This window comes from Haemaphysalis longicornis, unplaced genomic scaffold, assembly GCF_048455015.1.
Source record: "Haemaphysalis longicornis isolate Haplotype H1 unplaced genomic scaffold, Haemaphysalis longicornis Haplotype H1 scaffold_12, whole genome shotgun sequence".
Taxonomy (NCBI): Eukaryota; Metazoa; Arthropoda; class Arachnida; order Ixodida; family Ixodidae; genus Haemaphysalis; species Haemaphysalis longicornis.
The window spans coordinates 2,935,555-2,954,399 of NW_027526225.1; positions in this window are offsets into that span (position 1 = coordinate 2,935,555).

Consider the following 18,845-nt stretch of genomic DNA (forward strand, 5'->3'; position numbering starts at 1 on the left):
TAAAACCCCACTTCCGCATTTCGCAGATTTTTTTTTTTTTTTTGTCTGGTCGTCTGCGCAGCACACTTAACCAATGAGTAGTCGTGCGTACGTGGTACTATAGAAAAAACGCAATTTAATGGGCGTATTGTACGAAAGAAAAAAAAAAACGGAAGCTTTATCGGTCCCTTCAGTACGGAGATCTTATTCCTTCTCCGGCTATAGCTTGTTCACTACTTGTTCGCTTCAATGTCCGTCGTATTCGTGCATCCAACACTAGTTGGATGCTTATGGGCCTCGTGCACTGCAGTTTCAAATAAAAATGTGGCGCTACCTGGGAGCGGCGGCGGAATTTTTTCTGAAGAACAAAATAAACATATACAGTAGTTCGCTACGCAGCCTAATGTAGACAACAACGGTAAAATAAGTATACAACAATTACCACGTTTTTTTAAATTCACAATTGTTATAATAATAGAAATATTACGCTCACGAGGTGTGCGGGAATACAAGCCGAAATAATTTAGAAAGCGCCTCTTCTCCAATAAAAGCAGACGACATTGCACGGATCAGCTGCCTGCGACGCCGACGTTCACGAAGCACATAGTACCCGGAAAGAAATAAAAAGGAGAGATCCATAAATGCATTTGCGTATGTGCACGCTACCTGGCGCAAGACCGCTGCAAAAAAAATGCCGTGTATCCAGTGCACATTTTTGTAGCGCCTTTGGTGTGCCCGCATTTCTGTGCACGCATCAGAAAATACATGGAACAACCCACGGATATGCATGCTTGAATTGTATGTAGTCATACCAGCAAAATATGAAGCTTTAAAATGAAAACAGAAACGTAAATATTCACGCTACACTGCGACACAACCGTAAACAGATGGACACAAACCAGCCACAATTCGGAGACTGGCATCTACACTTTTATTGAAAGGACTCTCAAATATCTCAAACATGTACAACTTGTAGTTTGTGTTTGAAAAACGAGTTCAAGTGGGGCTTGTGGCGCAAAATTTTTCTGATGACAAAAATAACTTGCACCAGCACAACTATTCACGCTGGCATGTAGTCATGCCAGCGTAGTCACGCAAAAACATCACGTACAACTCTGTCAGCCTTGAAATTAATCTCCATTATTCAAAATGGTCTTATTTTATCAAGGGCACTCCGAATGCGAGAGGAATCATTCGTGCACAATTAAAGCTCCTGTTGTGCGATCTACCATATCTGTGCCCGTGTAAATGTCGAGCGATAAACAAGGTAAATAAACGTCCAGATGCTTTCATGAAGGCCTCGTCTCGCGCATCTACGTCCAAAATTATTCGTATATTAAGCACGCATTTACAAAGCTATGAAAGCACTTCAAAAAGCATTGCGATATTTTTATGAGCCCATCCAACGAACTCATCGTAGTTTCAGCAGTTTGAGGTAGAGTTTACTCAAGCAGTTGGCATTTTCAAATACCTGCCTCTACAAACCTGAATCTTCGGGCTCTTGAAGCCGCTTATCCTTGGTGTCGCAATATACACACAAACCTTTCGCCGCGATTTCGCGCACACAACACATCAAATCACTTCCTGACACGTACAAGGCACAGTGGAGTGTATACACGGGAGAAATTCGCTTCTTCAAGCACCATGAAGTCGCGTAGTCGGTCTTCTCCTCACAATAAGCTGTCCGCCAACTGCTTGGTTATGCCAGCAGTTCTAACCCAGCCGTTCTGATCTAAGGCTCAATAAATCAAGTCCACGAAAGCGACGACAGCAACCAACTCCAATTCCAAAGCGTTGCTGGCGTCGTTGGAACTTGGGACGTTATTGGCGGTGAGCGCGAACACGGGCGGCGCTGCGGAGCACGCCTCCGTGACGTCAGCTTAGGGATTCTTGCATTTGTCGTCTGCTTCACTCAGGCTCCCTCTCCCTGCCGTTTCTTTGCGCTCGGTCAACGTCCGATGCTTGTCCGCACCAGAGTTGGCGTGTGGGTAACATTTTATCGTAATAATAGGCGTAAAGTGTGAGTTAAAGTATAGTTTTAGATATCGCTACGGAAGAAACATTGCCGGCGTCGCCCCCTTCCTTGCGAAGCCGGTCCCGTGCGGAGCGCGACGAGTCGCACCTAGGCGTCAGCTTCTGTATTAAGCAATTTTTCAAAAAGGGAACGGTCAGCTGCAATAATAACCGACAACAGCGAAAATGAAAGACCAAAACAAATTCTAGGCCTTCAGGGCTATCGGCTTTGGCAGAAGGCATTATGATTCCCGGTAATCATTTGTATGGCAGAACAGTTTTTGCGACCTTGCCGAACGCTCGAAAGTATCACATCACATTGTATCACATCACTTTACTTTGTCATGGCATGAAATTTGCCGACCTGCACTATAGGCTGCAAGAACTATAGGTTGATTTCCAAATAATCCACTGTGTGTATAGGCGCGCGCTTGTTTTGTACGAGGCTTCTAACCAGTAGGAGGTTCATTGAGCAAAACGAGTCACGTCTACGTTAAAGATACAATAACACTCTGTTTGTTCTGACCTGGAGGGATATTTCGGTACATTTTCCACAGCCATATCCTCCCGATATTCGTATATGCGTTATAGGAAAACTGCACTCAAGAGGAGGAAGAGGAGGAGGAGAAAACTTTATTTAACAATGAAATCGAGCCGGTTAATGGGCCGGGTCCTCAGTCCAGGACAAGAGCGTAAAAGCAATTTTCTTTAATTCTTAGAACGCCATCCCGAGTAGGATAAGACTTGTTCTTTGCGCCTGGAATGGTTGGAAAACAATAAAGACCTGCCTAGAAATATTCATCGGTTTCGATTCTTGTGTTATTTGCAGGTATACTATTTATTGCGTTAGTTAGCGAGTATATAATGCATTCAACACCGTAATCATGTCATCATTGTTCGGGTTGAGAGTCAGTTCGTTGTGATAACAATCATTACGATAGAAATTCGGGGCACAAAAGCCGCCTTCGAGTAATGTGGACAACGTTGTCTGGGGCGCGATCGCGGTGGCGTAGCACAAACCTCCTCATTGTATTTTCATGTGAATAAGCAAAGCACGCTGCGGATATGCACATTATTGCATGCAGCCGTAGTGAAAGTCAATTTGTGAAAAAGGGAATGTATACCATAAAACCTAAACAAAATATCCACAGTATCTTTTCCCAATCATCCCCAAAACCTCCTAATAAGACGTTTGGGATGGTGCAGAAAAACTAATGCGTGCGGCACAAAAAAAGAACAAGATACATTCATCTGATACAAGACAACAACAACAAAAGAAATAGAAGACAGCCGTTTTATTTCCTGCTGTACGTGCGATGCGCGTGTAGGGGCCCGCGCTGCTTGGTACGCAGCATTAGACTGTTGGGTCTTCATAAGAGCACCTCAAAAATTCTGCAGGGAAGCCTTCGCATTTTGAATACTTATCGAGGAGCTCTGAGCGCTGATCCTCGCGAATAAGCTAGAAAGGACGAGTTACACGCGATCTTCTTTCATGTGAATAAGCAAAGCACGCTGCGGATATGCACATTATTGGCTACACAATGGCTACACAATTCAATGCGTATTTTTATACGGTCTTCTCTAATAGGGATCTGTGCGATTTTTCGGAGTGCTGCTCAGGCTCATTTGAGGGTCCAGTGGTAACTTATGAGGGAGTTGTTGAAATGTTGCTCAAACTGGATGTAAAAAAGTCTACAGGACCGGATGCCATTCCAAGTGCCTTTTTGCGACCATATGCGGAACAAATTGCAGCGTTTTTGACACATTTGTTTAATTTATCAATACGGACAGGTGATATACCTGATGACTGGCGTATGGCACGGGTAGTCCCGGTATTCAAAAAAGGAGACAGATTAGATTACAGCAACTACCGACCAGTTTCCATTACAAGCACGTGTTGTAAAATGTTAGAGCATGTCGTAGCGAATTATATAGAAACGTTGTTATTGGAAAGAAATTTGTTGTCCCATTGCCAGCATGGGTTCCGGAGGGGCATGTCCACCACCACCCTGTTGGTTTTAACAGTGCATGAGGTTTCCGAAATTCTGGATCGGTCAGGGCAGGTGGATATGCTCTTTCTGGACCTATGCAAGGCTTTCGATAAAGTACCTCATGGGAAATTGTTGTATAAGTTAAAACAACTAGGGTTACCTCTCAGTGTTGTTCGTTGGGTGAAGTCATACCTAAAAAACAGGAAACAGTTCGTCGTAATTAACAATTGTGCCTCTGATATGCTTCCTGTATCCTCGGGGGTGCCCCAAGGTAGTGTGTTAAGTCCCCTCCTGTTTTTGATTTATGTCAATGATTTAGCAGAAGTTGTGAGTGATGTTTCAATCAAATTATTTGCTGACGATTGTGTAGTCTTTAAGGAAATATTGTCCAAGGAAGATCACGACGTACTACAAAATAATCTTTTGGCAATTAATGATTGGTGTGATCGATGGGGTATGTTGCTCAACAATGAAAAAACAGTATTGCTGCGTGTAACACGAAAGATGCATCCAAGTAACTTTTCTTATACTCTTCAAAACAATGTAATCACAGAAGTTCGAAAATATAAGTACCTTGGTGTTACCCTATCTTCTTCATGTATCCGATGTCTGTATATCGTCTCTTCGTAAGCTCTGGTATCTGAGGCGGAAGCTCAAAGATGCTCCAGCAAACACTAAGCTTATGGCGTACAATGCATGTGTTCGAGCGAAATTAGAATATGCTTCAGTGGTTTGGGGTCCCTCTACTAAAAAAGACATTTCTCAGTTAGAGAAGGTGCAGAGAAAAGCCGTCCGATTTATTTACGGGAAATACCGCAGGCGTGACTCACCATCTCTTCTGATGAAAGAAAATAATATTCAAACGTTAGATGATCGCAGACGGGTACGTCGGCTGATATTTCTTCATGATTGCTTGTCAGGCAAAATAAAAATACCTCTTCCTGGCAGCGTTAAACCACGTGTAACTAGGGCTACGAGACGCACTCATGAATTCGTATTAACACCTATTTTCGCTCGAACGGTTGCCTTCAAAAACAGTTTTTTCCCCAGGACCGTTGAAGAGTGGAATTCTTTACCTCTTGATGTTTTAAAAGCAAAAGATTTTGCAGAAGCGTTACAGCGTCATCTTTTTTCAAATTAATATGTTTATCGTGTGCTTTTGTTATTCATGTGTAAAAGATGCAGGGTACCATGAATTGTTTCTGATATATTTGTTGCTTGTGTTCCCTTTCGTACTTGATTCGTACGTATGTTTTGTATACGCCCCTCCTGCTTGGGTCAAATTCTTGACCTGCAGTATCTGTAAATAAAAAAATTAAAAAAAAGAAAGTTCTCTATCTCCTCGTGTGTTGCAAACTTGTGGGGGATACAGCTTCAAATTATTCAGATGCGTCAGAAGCTGGCAAAATAACTGAAGCACTAGAAATGCGCTTTTTAATGCACTACAGCAACAAAGCGGGCGATTTCTAGCACAGACACTGCTGCCCCTCACAAGCGGAGTGTAGCAGACGACAGCGGCGCGAGTCCCTAAGCTGACGTCAGAGCCAGGGGGCGCCACTCAAACATCTCACCGCCAATGCCGTTATTTCATGCTCTTCGGGGGCCGGCGGCCCCACAAAAAATTTTCCACTGGCGGAGCGATCGCCCCTCCCTCACACATACATTATCGCTTCCGGGAGGCGATGCACACACTCCTGCACTCCTCTCGTTCTCTTTGTAACATCGCGGGCTTCCGTCTTTTTATTTTTATCTTTTATTTGGGCGGCGCTGCTGGTGTTCAGTGGAAGCCGTTGCGAAATGACAGCGTGACCGCGCGCTGCGCGGAGACAATCCCGCACTTGTCTAAAACTGTTTTTTGTGTGATGCATCGCTTTTCTGTCGCCTTTGCGAACCATATTCTATTTAATAAAGTACCGTTTGGCTGTTCGTATCACACGGCAACAGAATAGCGGTGATTTCTTCTTTCTCTTCTAATGATCGTACTGCGCGGAATACTATCCTCCGAACGTCGTTTGCTCACGGACTTCATAAATTATGCCCCCGTTGCCCGCAAGATGGCGCTCAACACAGCACATCAGTGGCGCCACCATACAAGCGCACGAGGCCCATAAAGACTTAAAATCAGTCAGTCAACAGAAGGTTTAAAATCAGACGGACAAAATCATACAGTCAATCAGACGACATTGGGGTTTCGCTCGTGTGCGCTAGCTTCTTCATGAATAACAGCAGTTGTCTGGCATTTTGGTTACAACTAACCATTTTTTCACTGGAACGCCTCTTTTCCTTTGCGCATTTTAAGCAGCATTATCTGCTTGAAATGTACATGGTCTGTGACCTGATTGGACTCTAGGCGGCGTCATGCATAAGAACACAATTCTGGCTGGCGCATTGATTCGCGGTCACCGTTGCAGGCTTCAGCCACCGAAACACATAGCTCCCGTGAATGAACTGTCAACAAAATTTTGTTTCGCGATTAGACATCCCCCTAAAAAGCGAAAAGAATCAATCACAAAAAGGCAATTATAAAAAAATCTACCACCCCTTCTTAAAAAATTACGCCCACCTCCCCTCGCGGGAACCCAGGTGTGATGCGACGCTGAAGGGGGTTCCATTGGCGTCGCATCAAGCAATCGTCGGGTACGGCAAGAGAGCAAGCGCAAGCGCAAGCGTGGGCGACCGTCGACTGAGAGACCGGCCGTAGCGCGGCACTCCGCTTCTATGCGCAGAGCGCCCGAAGGAGAGGAGACCACGGAGAGAGAGAGTACTGCACATGCGCACAGTGCGCAGCCGCGCGCAGCGCGACCGCAGATGTTAGGAGAGAGTGTTCGCTATCGGTGAGAGGAGAGGAGGCGAGCGGAGGAGAGACGCAGCTGTGCGGACGCGGACGACGGACGCACGCAGGACAGGGCCGCTGGCAAGAGATGCTCCTCTCAGCGTCGCATCTAAAAAGTTGAGAGAAGCACAAAAGCGGCGATTTTTGGCGCACTAAGTAAACGCATCTACGAATGACCTAAATGTATACCGATACGTACGAGATTTAGAAGATAGATACTATTGTACTCGTTCTTCATAATGCATGTACTGTCTTAACCAGAACCGTTCATCTTTCGCGATTTTCAACTAGCCGTTTTAACAAAATAGAAGCCAGGTTTCACGCATGCAGAATCGTCATAGCGGGTAATTCTCCTGAAATTTGTTTCTGGATACTTTTGGTAACAGAAGAGTTGGCGCCGTTTCTGTAATCATACTTCCTTCCGTTGATGGCCATGCGTCACTGCAGAACGGGCAAAGTGGGGAAGCCAACATTCAAAAACCAAGCTTACAGCAATACTTTGGAAAACGGCTTCACCCCTAACAATAGAGCATTGCCGAGAAGACATTTTCTATGCGCAATTTTAGCCGTCGAATGGTAAATAAAAAGGCCCTGGGACCTTTTTTTTCATTTTTAGCAAGAAAGTGTTTTATTCCTGCATATACACAGATTTCGATGACGTCATATCCGTCACGGAAGTGACGCCAGTACAACAAAGTGGCCTGTAAAGGGTGCACCCCTGCACAGAGGGTCTTCTTGCGGGGAAGCAACATTTAGTACTAAAGAGTACGTTATACCAGAGCCCTTCAATGCTCCGGTTATACCTAGGGTTGTTCAGCCTCCCCGGCTGTGGCAGGAAATCACCCGGCGGAACGACGGGTCACCGGATGTGGGGTAGGTTATAAGGCGTGGGGAAATGCTGGGATTTGAAGGAGGAGGCTTGGCGGCCTTCGTGTCGACCTGGTTTGTGCGTTCAATACTTTTATCCGCCAAGCCTACAAACTCGCCCTTGGCCTACCCCCCTCAACATCCACGCGCAAGTTGCTCCAACTAGGGGTACACAACACTTTGGAAGAATTGCACGAAGCTCAGCCACCCGTCTCAAGCTCAGATCTACCGGACAAGACACCCTTACAAGCCTCGGATACTCAGTACCACCTAAAGAAGACCAGCCACAACGTGTCCCCCTCCACATCCGCCAACACGTTCGTGTAGCTCCCGTGCAGCGGAATATGCACCCCCTTTACAACAAAACGCCGCAAAGCACGGGTCGATGCAGTTACGAAGAAGCACGCCGGGAACCCTACAACACGCTACACGGACGCCGCACGCTACACCCGCAAACCCGCCGCAGTCGCGGTTATGGACCACCAGGGAACCGAAGTCACAGCCGTCACGATATGCACCACCTCTACAAACGCCGCTGAGGAAATCGCCATCGCCCTAGCAGCCACAACAAACAGCGAATACGTTGCAGTCATTACGGACTCGCAAGTAGCATGCCGAATCTACCAGCTAGGCTGCATATCACCCTTCGCCCTCAGGATCCTGAATGTCATCCCGCAGCTTCCCGACATTCATATCGTTTGGGCCCCTGGACACGAGTCTCTCACCGGAAATCCGGCGGCACGCGCCGCTGCCCGAGTACACACCTTCCTGGCCATTTCCGAAGAGAGCCAAGACACCGAGAAGACCCCCCACACACTGAATGGCTACGCCGACATTCTCGCTCACTTCAGAAAAGAGCGTCAACGGTTCCCTCCATCAACTCCCACCTTTCCAGAGCCGAAGCGACCACACTCCGCCGGCTACAGGCCAACTCCTACCCGCACTGTACCATCTTCCACCATACGTACCACACGCAATATTATGATACTTTTATTATAATGTTATGCCACTTTTGCCCCCAGCCAGGCACTCTGTACCATCTGGAGTGCCAACAATCCCAATCCCTCACACCCAATCCCGTCCCACGTATACGAGCAGTGGGTGGATCGGCTGTCCAGCTCGGACCTCTCGACCCAGCGCATGCTGATAGAGAGGGCACGAGCAGCCAGCAAGGACCAGGGCATCCCGGACTACCGGACGCCCCCTACCGGTGCTTTCACCATTCTGCACCATTAGGCTTGAAATTAAAGATGTGTATTCTCTATCTCTCTTTCGTAACGTCGGGGGCATCATGGGTACTTGCATGGTCACTTCTTCTTCGCTGCGCAAGAGGAGTGCGACCCCTGCCGAAGGTGTTACCGCCACCCAGCAATTATTATAGCCCTAAGCTAAATCATTAAAGCGAACAAAAAAGGCATACAAAAATCTAAACTTGCCCCGTTTGTTGTGAAATTACGTAATAAAAAAACTTTGGTGACGCCCAGATCTTCAAACTAAAGGAACCCGAAAATTAGCTGATGTAAGGAAATGCTACGTGGGCTAAGACAGTACGACACTCCGTCGTCTCGAGGTAGCGTGCTGGGTGAGCGGCTTGCAAGAAGCTTGTCTCCGTTCCGACGACGAAGACCCGAAGCTATATTTAACTTATTTAATACGTGTCGTCTAGAGAACCGCGATGATACAGGAAGCAGCAGACTGGCGTGCTTACAACGTGACAACTCGAACGGGCAGAGAAACGTTCTCCACGGTGCCCCACTGTTCTCGTCGAAAGAGGAAGACAGCCTATTCGTATACTCTGCAACGCAACTGTCAACACGAAGCATAAAAGACGCACAAGCAAATGCACTGTCACGTTGACCTCCTCACGATCCCTTTCTACCTCTCTTTCTCTTTGTCTCTGTTGGTATCCCTCTGTATAACTCTCTCTCTATTTCTCTCTATCTCTATCTCTCTCTATCTCTTTCTCCTTGTCTCTATCATTCTCTCTATTCATGTCTCTCAATCGCCTGGGCGTTGCACTGACACCTGCTGTTCGTGCAACAAGGACTTTCTAGCCTTGCGGTTACCTATATGCAACTTGCCCCTACTGCCCTGTTTCCGCTTCGGAAGCGAAGTTAAACCACCTCCTTGGAACATGTCCAGGACTCCAACGAGCCCGAACCCGGCACATGGTAGCCCCAGGACAGTGACTAGGCCGCCCGTCCGATATTCATCGGTGGACGCATGGTCCTTTCTACAGGCAGGTCTTGGAATTTCTCGCTGAAACTGGCCTATACGGCATTCTGTAGTGCTTGAAGCCGCTTGCCTCCCGCCAGTTTGGGTTTTTTTTCTTTCAATTCCTTCGATGCCCTGGGGGAAAATGGCGCAATAAAAAAATGCACTGTCGCAGAGTCGGATACGCGATGATTCGCAAAAATTACCCCATCTTCCCGCGAGGGGAACCCTGTGGAGATGCGACGCATCTTGGGGGTTCACTTGGTGTTTCCGTTGAGTTGATTCTCTAATTGCGTGAAACGTGTGAGGAACGCGTATGATGTATTCTTTATTTCTTTGGCCGGTGCTGGAACGACCGCGGCTATGACGCAACGTGGCGCGGCTATGACGCAACACAATCCAACACAATCTACTTTAATCCAATCCAATCAAAATCCAATCAAATCCAATCCAATCCAAGCCAAGCCAAGCCAAGCCAAGCCAATCGAATCCAATCCAATGCCCCTCGCGAGAGAGTGTTCGCTATCGGAGAGGAGAGGGGGTGAGCGACGGAGAGCGCAGCTCGCGCGGCGAGGAGAATGGGGGAGGGGTGTGGACGGACAACAACAACGCTGTATGGAGGGACAAGGCGAGTGAATGAGATGCAGTCGCATCTAACAGCCGCCGCGGTGAGCCCGCGCATGTGCGAGTGGGTTCTGGCCGCGCCGCATTCTCGCGAGAACGTCGCAGCGTGTACCGACCTGCACGGTTCACGCTTGTAGTAGTATTCACAACAGACCTTTGAATCTCTGCAGAAAAGCCCGATGGCGATTCGCGTTGTGCGCTGTCGAAGCTTGCCCGCTGCGTCAACACATACACACGCACAGTCGATTCGTCAAAGAACGTAAGGAAGGACAGTTGTTGATTCGCCAAACTATTTTATTTTGCCGAATCAGTTCGGGTGAACAGGCGGTTCTCTACGATCGATAGAAAATCAAAACAAACGTGAACGAACAATCATCACGATGATAATCGAATCGGAAGGAGTATTGACGGAGGATCGGGTACGTGCAGAAGTCACGCGCATTCGTACGAGCGCAGCATTTTCGGACTCACCATTTTGGCAAAAAATTTGTCGATGAATGACGCTAGCTTTTTTTAAGAACTTGAGCCAGTACTCTCCAATCCATGCACGGGACTTCCGTTTTGCAGCATGATGATGCACACCACTATTTGCATAGCTCATGACCCTGACCGATATTAATTTTCCAGGTTCCGCGTGGAGCGCGAATACTCCTGGTACAGTAGCCGACCGTTTCTTCGGACTACGAAAATTCGGACTCGCTGGTTATTCCGCACTTTCCAAAGGAACCGCCAGTGGTCCGATATGAGTAATGCATATGAGCAACGGATGTTTCGGACAAAATAAAGCCGGCAGTTCGATTTTCCGGACAAAATTTTCCGCAGCAGAGCCAGGGTGCGACTCCAGGGCAACGCCATTTTGAATTCCAAGCCACCCGGCTAGCTTCGGATTGGATGGGGATTGGTTTGACTCCCGCCGGGGTAACAAACTTTGATCTTAGAGGAAACAATTTTGCATGTAGTCTGCGGCGGAAGTAGTCTCGAAATCCGAAAATGGGTCATGCGTGGCCCGACACTCCCGACAGCCCGCAACCGTCAACGCAAGACATTGCCAACACTTTGGCGTTGTTGTCCAATGTTTACGAAGAAAACGTGGCGTTCGCAGAGATGCAAACAGAGGCGTTCTCACACGAAGGAGGAATTTAAGACAAGGAGCCACTCGCTACTTTTTCAGTCCTATTTCAATGAAAAAAGTTCGTTTTTATTCGGGCTATATATTTTTCGTTCCCCTCCAGGTCCGCAAAATAGAGCGGCTACTGCATACCGGGAAAGAAGCGACCTCAGGCAGAATTATTATTATAATTCTTTATTCAGAAAATTTCCCCGCATTTCCCCGAGGGGAAGAATGTGAAAGTGCGAATGCTGGAGTTGAATTTGCGCGGTTCGGTAATGTTCGCGAAAGAGAGATCACACACACACACACAACTACAAAGAAAGAAAGATGCATTTATTCACAGACACCTATTTGTGTTGTCGTTGTACTTGATTGCTAGAGCGGATCTCAGCTTTGAAATTTCGTGTCAGTACTCCTTTAAGCGGGTGCATTAGCCCTTCTCACGCCCGATTCCTGGCCAATCCCCCACGTGGGTATGTGCCATGCACAGACACCTATTTGTGTTGTCGTTGTACTTGATTGCTAGAGCGGATCTCAGCTTTGAAATTTCGTGTCAGTACTCCTTTAAGCGGGTGCATTAGCCCTTCTCACGCCCGATTCCTGGCCAATCCCCCACGTGGGTATGTGCCGTGCACAGACACCTATTTGTGTTGTCGTTGTACTTGATTGCTAGAGCGGATCTCAGCTTTGAAATTTCGTGTCAGTACTCCTTTAAGCGGGTGCATTAGCCCTTCTCACGCCCGATTCCTGGCCAATCCCCCACGTGGGTATGTGCCGTGCACAGACACCTATTTGTGTTGTCGTTGTACTTGATTGCTAGAGCGGATCTCAGCTTTGAAATTTCGTGTCAGTACTCCTTTAAGCGGGTGCATTAGCCCTTCTCACGCCCGATTCCTGGCCAATCCCCCACGTGGGTATGTGCCATGCACAGACACCTATTTGTGTTGTCGTTGTACTTGATTGCTAGAGCGGATCTCAGCTTTGAAATTTCGTGTCAGTACTCCTTTAAGCGGGTGCATTAGCCCTTCTCACGCCCGATTCTTGGCCAATCGCCCTGAGTGGGTATGTGCTAAAGAAATTAGGAACTCTTCTTGGCCAATCGCCCTAAGTGGGTATGTGGTGCGGACGGACGGACGGCGGTGGACGCGTGATTCAGGGTCGCTTAAAAAGTGCATTCGCACTTAAAAGGGTGACTCAAGCTTTCGCCAGGGGTGGGGAAGGCGGTGTTGTGCCAGAGCGCCCAGCCCAAATTCTCTGCATGGGGCGACGCGCCGAAAGCGGGGCCGATTCTCGCCTCGACAAAACCAGACGAAACCGCCCGCGGCCGACAGGTTCGGGCGGTTTCGTCGTTTTGTCTTCACCTTTGTTTTCAACTTTACCTTTCAACTTCAACTTTGTTTTGTTTTGTTTTCAACTTCACCTTTGTTTTCAAAACACTCAATACTTCGAGCTGACCAGCTGTATTACTTTAGACTTCTGCAGATGGTACACAAGAACAAGTTATATGTAGATGGTGACGCAGAAAACCGTCATTACTGTGTACGGCGTCCAATAAGACGTACACCTAAAACTAGGACTAATTACGGCAAACAATCGGCCACTTATCAAGTACCACAATGTCTCGAACATCCTAGCGGATAATTTAAAATTTAGCACCAGTGCAACCGTATTTAAGACTGAAACCAAGGTGATGTTTATAGAAAAGAAAGTGAGATATGTCAATCACTAGGCGTGTCTCACTCTAAGGAATTTAAACTGTATTGTGTGAAGACGTGATTTTTTTATAGACATGAGGAACAATCAGTAAGGAAATATTTCGTGTTGTATTGTATCTGCTGGCAACAGGTATTGAAGAAAAAAGTTTTATGTATATTGTGTAACTTGGGATTCTCATTATTGGAAATGTACGATTTTTGTATTTTTCCTAATTTACTTATTTTTTTTCTCTCTGTAATGCTGGATCTTATTGCTAAGCACGCATATTTGATTTGAACATGTCCTCTGCTGTGAACTCCTCTGTTGTGAACTCCAGAGGGTTACGAGCCCTCGTCAGGCACTCAATGCCCTTAGCTCCTGCCCCTTCAGCAGGAATTGTAATAACGTCTGCTGAAAAATAAAGCCTTGTTCTTTTTCTTCTTCTTCTTCTTAAAAAAAACTTTCATTGCCGCAGAATCACCTCTCCTTTTCCCGTCGTGGCGGCTCGGCCGAATCATGCATCGGGCGAACGACCGGCAACCGACATGCCACCACATGCCTGAAGACGGCTCCGCGGAGACGGCGTCGCCTTCCCTTTCCCCGTTGTGGCGGCTTGGCTGACGCAACCACTTTGCCTCCATTCGTCGGATTTCAAACTTCGGCCAGCGAGAGTCCTGACTGGAGCGATTCAACCTTCTCGCGGCCGCAACGGACTCCCAAAGCTATAAAACCAGCCCGGAGGCACAGCGAGCGCGGCACTTTTCGGAGGCAGCGAGTGTAGAGGTGCTGTCGCCTTTGTGCGAGCCATGTAACGCTGTTGTTACCCAGGTACATACTGTATATAAATGTTGCTTCAACTTTTCGTCGGCTCGAAAACTTCATCGCTCTGCTCTGCGCCGCGTCGATAGCGGACGGAGCAAGGCAACTTCGCTACACCGGTGACTGCGCTCGGACGGCCAGTCGCAACAGTGGTGGCTGCGGTGGGATGGCCCAGTCCCAACATTGGTGACAAGCTGGGATGCGAGTCACAACCGCGGTAAAGGAGGTGGGGGCATGTACATAATCTTGTGTATCCCCGTGGTACGAACTTGCGAAAGTCCACAGGGACACGACAGTCTCTTTTGGGTGAGTCCCGCCCAGAGGAGGCCATGCACCCTCCTGGAGGGTCCTGATGGTCGACGGAAGATGGGCTCTTCTCTCCGCCGCGAGCCCCCACCACTCCCACAGCATGGGCTGCATTGTGGGTCTCGTTGACGCGTGACACGAGGAGCAGGCCACGGTGGTGGTCTCCGAGCAGTTCCCGGGTAGTTGCCTTGAGCGCCGGGGAACTTACGCCCGCCACTTTAGAAGCACGCCCTCCGTGAGAGCAGGCAAGGCTCTTATTTTGAGTGCCCGGATAATAAAATGTACTGCCTCATAAAATCAAAATAAAACCAGCAATGAAGTTGTTGTTGATGACGATGATCATGAGATAGATTACTTCGTTATTGAAACAGGACATAAAGTCTGGCCTGCCAAAGACACGTAGTGCTTGAATGACAGAGCCTGCCACTCACTGAACCCACATATACGGAGAAAATACACGGCAAAACAAAAGCAAATAAGAGAACAATAAATTCGGACATTCCAAGTGCACATAAAGATACATGGAAAATAAACCCACACGCTGGGGGAAGCTGGCAGTGCATTCAATATCAATTTCTGAAAAAGTGTTCCCAGTTTGTATTTTCGAAAAATATCACCACGAAGTTGGTTGAACGCAAACGCAACATAGTACAGTCTCGTTTTACGTCCATACCTTGTATTTCAACGGGGAGAAGCCAGAGCCCTTCCACCGTGGACAAAGAGAAGTACAGCGAAGCTGACGGTCGGTTTGGATTTGCTATGGTTATTGGATATTGGCTTAGCTATAATAAGGATTCGTTACATTTAATTATACGGACAGTGGCCCAATGTCTACGTCACAGACTCGGGACATACACAATTGGTGGGTAGAGACAATGACGTTTTATTACAGCGCGGCTATGCCAATCACAGCAGCAGAGTCTCGAGTGCGCCGCACAGGTGTCCGTCGAGGAGCGCGCGGTTTTGCGCAATGACAGGGGAGAGAGAGACGCCGGGCGTGGTGAGCAGTATGCGCGACTTGGGAAAAATGCGGCGGAAGTGGAGAGGAGTAGTAAAGAGGGGCTGTAACCGTACTCCTCCCTCTAACCACACACAACGCGTGAAAGCCAGCTTACAAAAACCAACATCCCATCGATCTTCTTAAAGTCGGCTTCACTGCTAAACACAAGTGCATTGATAGGAAGGCATTCCAGACGTTTTAAATGCAGAGCATTTCTTTAACTCACGATGTCACCCGTTCTTGGCGTCCGTAGTTGTCCGTATCGCTCGCAGGTGCGCCCTCTCAACGCGATCGTGGCGTGATAAAGGCGGGTGTCGGCGAGGCTGGAACGCACTCATCGCCGCGATCTCTCGTCAGCAGTTGCCACAAGTGCAACAACATTAACGTAACGCAAACTACTTAACGTCGTGCGCCCCCGGAAATGCTCTGCATTTCATCGTGCCCCTCGCGAGGGGGATGTTTCTGCATCGCTTCCCCGTGGACATCGTTTGCAAACCACAAATTTTAAATGCAGAGCATTTCTTTAACTCACGATGTCACCCGTTCTTGGTTTTTTTTTTTTTTCGTTTTATGAATTTTTTCATGCGCTGAACAAACGCCGCTGAGTGAGGCGTCCGCAGCACCGTGAGAACCTGGGAGGTTAGACCTGTTTAGACATATACAGCCTCGGTGTAATTGCACAATATGATTAAAAACAGGTGCCTAAGTAAGGATGATTTGTTTTCAAAGTGATGACTGGCTCAAGTGTTTGACTTACAAGGTAGGGAGCGTGTTCCAATGGTTACTTTTCCGGCAAAAGCAGCGCCTGTCTGAAGACGTCGATTTTCAAGAAACTGCTGGTTGCTGGCTTCAAGAGAGGGAATAAACATTTTATACTCCCGAAAAACCGCAGCGTATACGTACCTACTCCTGTCTATGCCCAACTTATTACCGGAAGCTTCTTCCTCTTGTCCCTGTAGTTATTTTCACGCTGTTAAAGCAAGAAGGTCTATATAAAAATACAAGTCGCGTAACTTTGTGTTCACGTTATTATTAGAACCTTCAGTGCGACTGCCGGTGACCATAATGCGCCTAGAACAGCACCTCTCGGGCCGCTGTGAGGGATATGGCATCGAGATGTATACCGGCTGCGGCCGGTAACTGTTGGCGGGGGCGATCATGTTTTCTCGATTTCGATTAAGCACCCGCGTTTCTTTGAACCGTAATGCCAGAACTGGGGACGGGCGCTTAGGTTGTAGGCACATTCACCTTAAAATTTCAACTTTCTCGAAATTTTCTCTCGCCTACAGCTGGCACGGGTGGTGAGAATCGTGGTGGGTTCAGAACAGAGGAAAATACGGCATTTCAAGAAAATCGTTCGCGCCCCATTTCATGCTCTTGAGCGTGTACGTAAGCCTGTAAACGTTAAGCCTCTATTTTTTATTTTTATTTCTCAACAATGAAATTTTTGCAATCAACTTACCGACAGAATGTATTAGTACGGGTGGTTGATATGCCAGATTCTTGCGGGAATTTAAGTAAGCTAACAAAAGTTAACTCACTTTTGACGTATTGTGATTTTTACCACTAACTTGTTTTTTTTAGAACTTTCGCCGCCCAGCATGCCATACTTCTCTCTGTAACCATACACAACGTAGGAAATCCGAAACAGCGCAAAAAGACGGGGCAAGGAAACGACGACACAAGGCGCTCCTTGTCCTTTGTTTCCTTTGTTGTTTTCTTGTCCCGTCTTTTTGCGCTGTTTCGAATTTCAGTATGCGCCAACTAGCCCAAACCCTCGTTCTAACGTAGGAAATCCAGCTTACAAAAACCAACATTCCATCGATCTTCTTAAAGATAGCTTCACCACTAAAATTCAGTGCGTTGCTAGAAAGACATTTTCTAGGACGTCTCATATCAACATATAGAGGTTCTGAGACCTTTTCTTTCGCTTCATGAATTTTTTCATACGCTCAACGCAAGCCGCTGAGTAAAGCGTCCACACCCCCACGAGAACCTGGAGGTATGGACACTTTCATTCATTCATTCATTCATTCATAAGCATAGTTTTGTCCCCCACAGGACGAAGGCCTCTCCCGATATATGGCCATGGCAGGTTTCATCCGACTGCTGCATCAAGGTGGCCGCTTCAAAGCGGTAATGGAATCAGCAAATTACGGTTTGATGATCGTCTGCTACTCCCACGCTTTTGCCTGTCCCGCGGCCGCTCTTGTTGTGATGCATGACAATTACTTCGCTGTCAGGCAACAACGGCCAAAACACATCAACGGGATGTGCGCCTCCATATTCAACAGCTGGTTAAGAAGGAGCGCTTGTCGCGGAACAACTGGGCGTTAATGCACTTGCAGCAGGAGGTTACAGTGCCGCGATTTATCAGTCGATTAAAAATCCCGCATCTTCTGTCTAACGACGACGATGGTCGAACGCGAACCTTTCCCGTGACGGATTCCTTGGTTGTCGTCTGAGTTTGGACTTCGACTCGCAGATGGTTCGCACGCAGTTTGGATTTTTGGTCGCAGCGGCTTTGACGTTGACCCTTCGCCGCTTGATTTCGCACGAAGAAAGCTTCGCATTCAGCCATCGTCAACGTTAGACGGAGGGGTGCAAAATTTGTCTGTCTAATTTTTGCACGCCTATGCACCCCTCTCCAAATTCAAATTGTTTTGGCCGCGCGATAGGCATGCCGGGACACCTGGATCAACAAAGTTGTATTTCCGAGAAACTGCGGCGTTTGTACATAGCGTGTACAATTCTTCTGACCAAAGATTTGACTGGTTCCCTCTACTGAACGCGTGTCTGTGTTAGCCGAATTTTGACGCCTTTGTGCTTGCCCTAATTTGCGCATTCTGTTGTCTGCTGACTGTGCACTCCTCGTATGTCGTTATGTTTGAGCGCATTCTCCCATGCAACAAGGAAAAAGTAACTGTCCGAATGGCGCGGTCGGATAGCCGTTGTCTGCATCAAGCGAGGGATCCCGGTTCGATTTGGAGCACGGGAAGTGCTTTTTTTTTCTCGAGGCGCCTCAACGATCATCATCATCGCCGGAGAAAGTTGGCTTTCCTGCAGTGCGGTTTGCGGTTCGCACGGACGCCATCAGTGAGACATAGAGAGCTTCGCTTTAAAACACGTTGAAAATCCTGTTTGTTGACTAACCGTTCACTGCTGTCGGAACGGTGGGACTATGGTCTCGACGATGGGGCTGCAGGCAGTCCTGGAGTATTCCTCTTGCAAATACTACGCTCCCAAGTTTTGTGTTACTGCTACTCTGTTGTCGCGTCGAAATGTGGAAAGCTGAATTCCGACGCGTTTGTTAAAGGAGAAATGAAGGCAAAAGGCAAGTCTGGTTCATTAAGAAGACTGCTCTGCCCCGGTTATAACAATGACATTAATGTT